Source organism: Peromyscus californicus, unplaced genomic scaffold, assembly GCF_007827085.1.
Source record: "Peromyscus californicus insignis strain IS unplaced genomic scaffold, ASM782708v3 Scaffold_3__1_contigs__length_106647218, whole genome shotgun sequence".
Lineage (NCBI taxonomy): Eukaryota > Metazoa > Chordata > Mammalia > Rodentia > Cricetidae > Peromyscus > Peromyscus californicus.
In genome coordinates this window covers 47,582,731-47,592,179 of record NW_026294551.1, presented here as the reverse complement: position 1 = coordinate 47,592,179, position 9,449 = coordinate 47,582,731, and positions in this window count along the sequence as shown.

Here is a 9,449-nt window from a genome sequence, read left to right as displayed (position 1 = left end):
GAAAGTCAATCTATCACGTCTTTCCCTGCTTTAGACTGTCCAGTGGTGTGTTTGTGCGTGCCTGTGTGTCAGGAGCAGGATACCCAGAGCCTGGCACGCGTTCCACCACTGACATATATCCCTCCCTTCCTTTTTTCTTTTCTTTTCTTTTTTCTTTTTTTCCCCCCGAAACAGGGTTTCTCTGTGTTGTTTTGGTGCCTGTCCTCGATCTTGCTCTGTATACCAACCTGGCCTCAAACTCACAGAAATCTGCCTGGCCTTGCCTCCAGAATTAAAGGTGTGTGCCGCCACGGCCTGGCCCTTTTTTTCTTTTTAACACTTATTGAATTTGTTGTTTGTCAGTTTCATACACGTATAAAGTGCATCCTGGGTAGCTTTCTCCTTAAGATAAAAGCGAAACTCACCAAGTGGCCTGTAGATTCCAAGAGCCTTTCTTCACACTTGGTCCCATCTGCTTAACTCTTTGGATAGCTCTCCAGTTTTATTAACCAGTTCATGCTTCTTTCTTTCTCTGTTTGAGACAGAGTTTCACTTTGTAGCCACGCCAGTACCAAACTTGAAATAAATCTCTCACATCAGTCCCCTGAGTACTGGCACAGCTCCTCTCCAGCTTCCCATGGACTCCCTCCCATCTACTCCCAACTTCTCCCAATATGATTGAAATTTTGATGATGTTAATAACTGGGCTGAGGTTGTAGCTTAATTGGTAGAGTGCTTGTCTAGCACTCACTAAGCCCTAGACTCCATCCCTACAACTGCACACTTACATAGACCAGGCATGTTAGTGCAGGGTTATAAGCCCAGCCCTTGAGAAATGCAGGCAGCAGGGTCAGAAGGTCCAGTCATCCCCATCTCTCAAGTTTGAAGCCAGGCTGGGTTATAAAAGACCCCATGGCAACAATATAAATACATAAAAAATCAATTTTTGAGCCAAGTCATGCACCTTTAGTCCAGCACGCTGGAGGCAGAGGTGGGCAGATGTCCGTGAGGTCAAGGCCAGATGGTCTATAAGGCCGGGGCAGCCAGGACTACACAGTGAGACCTTGACTCAAACAAACCAAGTTCATTTTTGCATAAATGGATGTGGTGCCAGCTCACCCTCGACCGACCGTTTCTTGCTTTGGTTTGTTTGTTTGGGAGCCAGGCGCTGTCCCTTTTTATAGGGGAAGGTGAATCAGGAACTCCCGACACTGAAGGCCCAAGAGGAGCCGTGCTTCTTAGTTGGGAAATGCTAGAAATGTGATGTGGAAATACATACTAAAATAATCAGTTCAGTCAGTGAACAACCTTTAAACACAGTCTCACTGTGCAGCCCAGGGCACTTTTGAACTCTCCATGCCCAAAACATAGACATGTGCCATGACACGGGCTGAAATCGGCCTCCTTGTGAGGAGGAAACGTGAACAGAAGATTCTGTCCTTGTTAGCAAATCTTTTTCACAAGCTTTATGAGACTTTATTGTCATAGCCCATGTGTGTGAGCACCCACAGCACGTATGTGTAGAGAGAGGGAGTCGCTTTCCTACCACTACTGTGTAGGTCAGAGGGTGGGACTCAGGATCAGTCTTGGTAGCAAGCTCCTTTATCCATGGAGTCATCCTGCCAGCCCAACTTTCTCTTTTTTCTTTGTTATGTCTATCCACCCCAGATAAAGAGGACATTAACAAACCAAAGAAAGGGTTCTGTTCCAGGCCACCGTGGTGACCTCATGTTATCAGGGCTGTTTATAAGAGCATGGGTAACCTTGGACATCTATGTTTCTAGGAACTCCATCCCCAGCAGGGATGACTCAGGAAAAAAAATGCATCGCCACTTTGCCCAGCAAATGTTTACCTCCTGTATGACCTTGAGGGTGGGTGAGTGAGCCTTGTGATTTTTCACTAGGATTTCATGTGAGTGATCACAGCTGGTCTACTTCATGACCAGAATGGTGGAGTCTAACTGAGAAGAAACAGCCACACTATAGTGCGCCACTCGACTGGTTCTATTTTCCTTCTTTTTTCTTTCCCCTTCCTTCCTTCCTTTCCTTTGTGTGTGTGTGTGTGTGTGTGTGTGTGTGTGTGTGTGTGTGTGTGTGTGCTGCTGAGGATTGAACCCAGGATCCTATGTATAGAAAGCAAACACTCGGCCAGTGAGCTACAGTCCCAGATCTAGTGCTCCATTTCTTCCTTTCTTTCTTTCTAGGTTTTATTTTTATTTGGTTGTATGTGTTTGTGTGAATGTACGCTATGTGTACAAAGAAACCTGAGGAGGCCGGAAGACAGTGTCTGAGCCCCTGGAGTTACAGGGGTTGTGAGCTACTCTGTGGTGCTGGAAACTGACTCCCCTGAGTTCTTAACCATTTAGCCACCTCTTCAGCCCCATGGTTCTATTTCTTTATTAACTTTTTATGGACTGGGATTATGGCTCAGTGATAGAGCATTTGCATTCAAGTACTCCGAAGTTCAATTCTCCTTTTTTCTTGTTGTTGTTTTTGTTTTGTTTTCAAGACAGGGTTTCTTTATGTAGCCTTAGTTGTTTTGGAACTTGCTTTTAGACCAGGCTCGCCTTGAACTCATAGATCCGCCTGCCTCTGCCTCCTGAGTGCTAGGATTAAAGGCATGTGCCACCACTGCTGGCCTCTAAATTCAGTGCTCAGCCTCACAAAATCAAATAGACAAGGACCTGTTAGAAGTTTGCCTCGTAAACCTGAGGACCTGAGTTCACTGTCTGGAACCCATGTAGCGGTGGAAGGAGAGAACCAAGCTCTATGAAGTTGTCCTCTGACCTCCCGATGTGTGCCATGGAAAGGCTGTCCTTCCCATACATACATTAATAATAAATAAAACTAAAAATTAGATTAGTAACTTTTATACTGAAAGTAATTTTTACATGCATGCGCAACAATCACAAGAATATAAAGGCAAGCATGTACATCAATGACTAGCATTGAAGTAAAAATAAACACACAGTCAGTTGATTGATTTCAGACAAAAGTATCCAGGCATTTCAGTAGGGAAAGAATGGCCTTTTCTATAAATTGTGCTGGCTGTCTTAGGGTTTCGTGCTGTGATAAAACACCACAATCAAAAGCAACCTGGGGAGGAAAGGGTTTATTTCAGCTTATACTTCTACAGCACAGACCATTACTAAGAGAAGTCAGGGCAAAAACTCAAACAAGACAGGGACCTGGAGGCAGGAGCTGATAGAGAGGCCATGGCGTTGCTTACTGGCTTGCTCAGGCTGCTTTTTTTTTTTTTTTTTTTTTTTTTTTTTGCTTTTTGAGACAGGATTTCTCTGTGTAGTTTTGGTGCCTGTCCTGGATCTCTCTCTGTAGACCAGTCTGACCTCGAACTCACAGAGATCTGCCTGGCTCTACCTCCCGAGTGCCGGGATTAAAGGCGTGTGCTACCACTGCCCGGCACTCGGGAGGCAGCTCAAGCTGCTTTCTTATAGCATCCAGGTCCACCAGCCCAGGGATGGTGCTGCCCAGAGTGAGCCGGGCTCTCCCCACATCAGTCATCAACCAAGAAAATGCACCAAAGCTTTGCTCACAGGCCTGTCTGGTGGGAGCATTTTCTCAACTGAGGTTCAGTCTTCCAAAATGACTCTAGCTTGTGTTATGTTTACATAAAAACTAGCCAGCATTCTCGTGAAAGAAGACATTTGGATCCCTGTATCATACTATATCCAGAAATTAACTTTTTTTTCCCCCAGACTTGAGGTCTGAACTCAGGGCCTTGTGCTTGCTAGGCAAAGTGCTCTACCATTGAGCTAAATCCCCAACTCCCAGAAATTAACTTAATGTAAATCATAGCCCTATAAGTAAAAGTCAAAACTAAGAAAAAAAAATCTTAGAAGAAATCAGGAGTAGGGTGGAGGTGTAACCCAATCAAAAACACTTGCTGGCCTGGGCAAGCCTTGGGGTTCCCTCTCTAGCACCCCCAACATGGAAAAAGAAATTGGAGGCTGAGACCTTTGTGACCTGAGTTAGATGATGAGTTCCAATCATTGTGACACCAAAATCGTAAGTGATAAAAGAGACCAACAAGTTAGACTTTATATGAATTAGAAATGCTGTGTCATTAAACGCCACCCAGAAAGTGAAAGGGAGCTGGGTCTGGTGGCACAGGCCTGAAATCCAAACTACCGGGTGGGCTGATGGAGGACAATAGCGAGGTCAAGGCTTGTCTGGGCTCCAGAGCTAATCCAAGGGCAGCTTGGAAAGTTTACTAAGACTCTGTCAAGGCTGGTACACAGGAGAGATGGCTCAGTGGTTAAGAGCATTTATTCCTCTTGCAGAGGACCCAGGTTCGATCCCCAGCACCCACATGGGTGCTCACAATCATCTGTAACTCTACTTTTCAGGAGATTTAATGCCCTTTTCTGGTCTCCACAGATACCAGACATGTACATGGTGCACATACATACATGCAGGCAAAACATACACACATAAAATAATAAACAGATAAATCTCAAAAGAAAAGGAGGGGGTTGGAGAGATGGCTCAGTGGTTAAGAACTTGTTCTTCCGGAGGAACTGGACTTGATTCCCAGCACCCACATGGTGTCTTACAACTATCTGTAACTCCAGTTCCAGGTGATCCACCGTCCTGTCTTCTGTGGGTATCAGGCAAACATGGAGTGTACATACATACATGTATACACTCATACACATAAAATACATGAAATAAAAGGTTTAAAAAAGGAGGCTGGGGGGTGGCCAGAGAAATAGCTCAGTGGTTAAGAGTACTGACTGCTCTTCCAGAGGACCTGGGTTCAATTCCCAGCACCCACATGACAACTCACAAATGTATGATGGTGTATACTTGTTATTATAGCACTCAGGAATGGAGACAGAGGGATCCATGAGGCTGAGAACAGCCTGGAACACAGTCTCATCAAACAAGTGCAAGGGATCTGAGCAATTTTTTTTTCCTTTTTATTTGTTACCTTCTGTGTTTGTTTGAATACTTGTATGTCTATGGATCCAGTGTGTGCCTGGTCCCCTAGGAAGCCAGAACAGGGCCTTGGTATCAGAAGGTTGTGAGCAGCCACGTGGGTGCTGGGAATCAAATCTAGATCCTCTGGAAGAGCCATCTCTTCCTAGCACCTTAAAAAAAATCTTGTCAATCCTCTTGCCTCTGAACCCCAATGTTAATAATACAAGTATATGATACTACGCCCTGTCTCTGAATAGATATTTTTTGTTGTTGTTGTTTTTGGTTTTTCTAGACAGGGTTTCTCTGTGTGTCTCTGGCTGTCCTGGAACTCACTCTGTAGACCAGGCTGGCCTTGAATTCACAGAGCTCCGACTGCCTCTTCCTTCCAAGTGCTGAGATTAAAGGTGTACCATTACTGCCCAGCTATGAATAGACATTTCTTTAAAGAAGACATACATACTAAAACAAGTGTGAACCTTAAATATGTTATGTGGAGTGAAAGAAATTTTACCAATCACGAAAGACCTCGCTGCTCAACAATATATCTATAAGAAATATTGAGGGGCTGGAGAGATGGCTCAGAGGTTAAGAGCATTGACTGCTCTTCCAGAGGTCCTGAGTTCAATTCCCAGCACCCACATGGTGGCTCACAACCATCTGTAATGAGATCTGATGCCCTCTTCTGGCATGCAAGGATACATGGAGGCAGAATGTTGTATACATAATAAAAATAAATCTTTAAAAAAAAAAAGAAAGAAATATTGAATATGTGAACTCCAAGACAGAATCCTGGGGCTAAGGAAGAAATAGAGAGTTCTAATGGTTACAATATTTCTTTCTGTAATGATGAGAATGTTCTAGAATTAAATAATAATAACTCAACAGACATATTAAAATTCACTAAATTAAACACTTTAAATGAATGAACTCCATGGAATGAAATTGTCTTAGTAATGTGGTTCAGAAGACTGTACAGGTGTGTGTGTGTGTATGTATGTGAAGACATTTCTTGGCATAGCAATAAAAATACAGTTTTAAAGTATCAACTTAATTTTTTTTTTTTTTTTAGGATTTCTCTTGATTTATTTACTTACTATGTGTACAGTGTTCTGCCTGCGTGTATACCCGAAGAGAGCACTGGATCTCATTATAGATGGTTGTGAGCCACCCTGTGGCTGCTGGGAATTAAACTCAGGACCTCTGGAAGAGCAGTCAGTGCTCTTAACAGCTGAGCCATCTCTCCAGCTCTCAACTTAAAAATTAATAATAAAAAGAAAAACATTATGTTGACTTTCTCTACACTATTCACTTAGTTTAAAACATTTAACACTTTTGCAGGGTAGTGGTGGCGAATGCCTTTAATCTCAGCACTTGGGAGGCAGAGGCATGTGAATCTCTGAGTTCAAGGCCAGCCTGGACTGTATAGCAAGTTCCAGGACAACCAGGACTACATAGAGAAACCCTGTATCAAAAAAAAAAAAAAATCAATCAAAACAAACAAAGTTTTACACTGTTAAAAACGTGTATCTGGGGGTTGGGGATTTAGCTCTGTGGTAGAGTGTTTGTCTAGCAAGCGCAAGGCCCTGGGTTCGGTCCTCAGCTCTGAAAAAAAAAAGATGTATCTATTTTTTCTGTATGAGTATGTGTGAGCATCTGGGTGTATGTATGTGCAGCACACGCAATGCAGGTGCCTGTGGAAGCCAGAAGGGGGTGTTAGATTGCCTGGAGCTGGAGTTACAAGTCGTTATGAGCTGCCATGTAGGTGGTGGGACCCAAACGGAGGTTCCCTGCAAAATCAGCAAGTGCTGTTAATCACAGAGCCATCTCTCCAGCTTCTGAACACTTACACATAACCATAGTGTGACAATCAGACTAGAACATTGATGGTCGCACTGTCACATTAATGAAACTACAGACTCTGTTGGAACTTTACAGAGTGTGGACTGATGTCTAACACAAAGTCATGGTCATTACAAAGACCTCACTATGGTGACCATGATAATGCTGAAGCTACACTTCTTACCATTGCCAGGCTCATCTGCCAGATCTTTCTACAGAGTGATTTCTCTTCCTAAATTTGCTCTCTTCCTCTCCTCCCTCCCTCTCATTCCCATTTCTCCCCATCCTCCTCTGCTCTGCCCCCTCTCCTGGCCTTTTATTTCCTCCCCTCTGCTCTCCTCTTTTAAGAAGGTCTTGCTATGTAGCCCAGGTTGGCCTTCAACTTCCCACCTTCCTGCCTCTGCTTCCCCAGTGTTGGAAACTACTATTTCGGCATGTTCACTCCAGGAGCCTGGGGACATAGCTCAGTGGTAGAGGGCCCCTCCAGTTTGTGTCAAGTCCTGGGTTCAATTCTTTATTTTGTATTATTTATTTATTTATTTATTTATTTATTTATCTATTTATCTATTTATTTATTTATTTGTTGTTTTTCCGTATAGTTTTGGAGCCTGTCCTGGAACTTTCTCTGTAGACTAGGCTGGTCTCGAACTCAGAGAGCCACCTGCCTCAGCCTCCAGAGTGCTAGGATGAAAGGCATGTGCCACTCCCTGGCCTGCCTAGGTTCAATTTTTTTTTTTTTTGGTTTGGTTTTTTGAGATAGGGTTTCTCTGTGTAGCTTTGGAGCCTGTCCTAGAATTCACTTTGTAGACCAGGCTGGCCTTAAACTCATAGAGATCTGCCTGCCTCTGCCTCCTGAGTGCTGGGATTAAAGGCATGCACCACCACAGCCTGGCTTCAATTCTTAACAATGCAGAGAGTAATATAAACAAAAGAGTTCTATTGTAGCAGTTTCTGCTATCTGGAATTACTTTGTTTCTGTTCATTTGCTTAGGTCAAATCCTTCTTATCCACATACCTCTGACAGTCTAAAATGCCTGCCCCTTCCTTGCAATGCTGGGAAATGGTCTACTACAACACATCCCCAGTCTTGCTCCTATGTTTTCTTCTAAGATTTTTGTTTTTTAGCCCTTATAGGTCTACAATTCACACTGAATTAATTTTTGTCTATAGCATGAGTTAAAAGCGATCATTGTCAGATAGAGGAAGGAGAAATAAGAGAAGAAAGATACAACCAATGAAATCCCCCTAAGACATTTTTAATTTTTCTAGGCTAACTCCTCCCATCTTCCAAGGGAGGATTTTTATTTTATTTATTTATTTATTTATTTATTTTTGGTTTTTCGAGACAGGGTTTCTCTGTGTAGCTTTGCGCCTGTCCTGGAACTCACTTGGTAGCCCAGGCTGGCCTCAAACTCACAGAGATCTGCCTGGCTCTGCCTCCCGAGTGCTGGGATTAAAGGCGTGCGCTACCACCGCCCGGCAGGATTTTTATTTTATTTTATTTTTGGTACAGTCTCTCTGCGTAGCCCTGGCTGTCCTGGAACTTGCTATATAGGCTAGGTTGGCCTTGAACTCATGGAGATTCACTTGATACTGCCAACCCAGTGCTGGGATTACTACCATGACTGGAAGGATTTTTATTTTATTTTTTAGTTTATTTCATTGCTTGCAGTGCCGGGCATTAACTCTAGGGCCTCACTTATAATAAGCAAGCATTAAGCTAAAAAACCCTTGCCCTGAAAGCAACTTAGCATGATTGGCAGTCAGTGCCCATCACACTGCATTACAAGGTTTTTTTTTTTTTTTTTTTTTTTTTTTTTTGGTTTTTCGAGACAGGGTTTCTCTGTGTAGCTTTGCGCCTGTCCTGGAACTCACTTGGTAGCCCAGGCTGGCCTCGAACTCACAGAGATCCGCCTGGCTCCGCCTCCCGAGTGCTGGGATTAAAGGCGTGCGCCACTACCGCCCGGCGCATTACAAATTTTACAAGAAATTAGGGGTTGGGAGAGATGGCTTAGGGGTTAAAAACATTTGTTGCTTTTGCAGGGGACCCAGGTTCCCAGCATCCAAGTGGTGGATCACAACCACCTCCAGTCCCAGGGGATCTGATGTCATCTTTTAACCTTTTTGTGCACCAGGCATGTATGTGGAGCATACACATACACAAAGGCAAAACACTTTAAAAAAAAAAAAAAAAAAAAAGGGAGAAAGAATCTTTGGTATGTTTTGTTTTTGAGATGTGGTCTCATGTAGCAAAGACTGGACTTAAACTCTACACGACTGAGGATGACCTTGAATTTCTTTTTGAAAAAGAAAAAAAATTATTTTATGTGTATGGGTGTTTGGCTTCATGTATTTATGTGTATCGCGTATGTGCAGTGTCCATAGAGGCCAGAAGAGGGTATCAAGTTCCATGGAATCAGAATTATAGACTGTTTTGAGTTGCCATGTGAGTGCTGGGAATCTAACTAGGTCCTCTGGAAGAGTAGTGCTCTTAATCACTCAGCCATCTCTCCAGCCCCAGACCTTCTATGTCTGATTCTCCTGCCTTCACCCACAGGAGTGCTGGGATTAAAGACATGCTCCACGGGTCTATTCAGTGCTAGAGAAGATATGAAGCAAGGGTCTCCTGTACAATTAGACAGGCACTCCGAGGTACATTCCCAGTCCAGATCTTGCATTCTTGTCAGCCT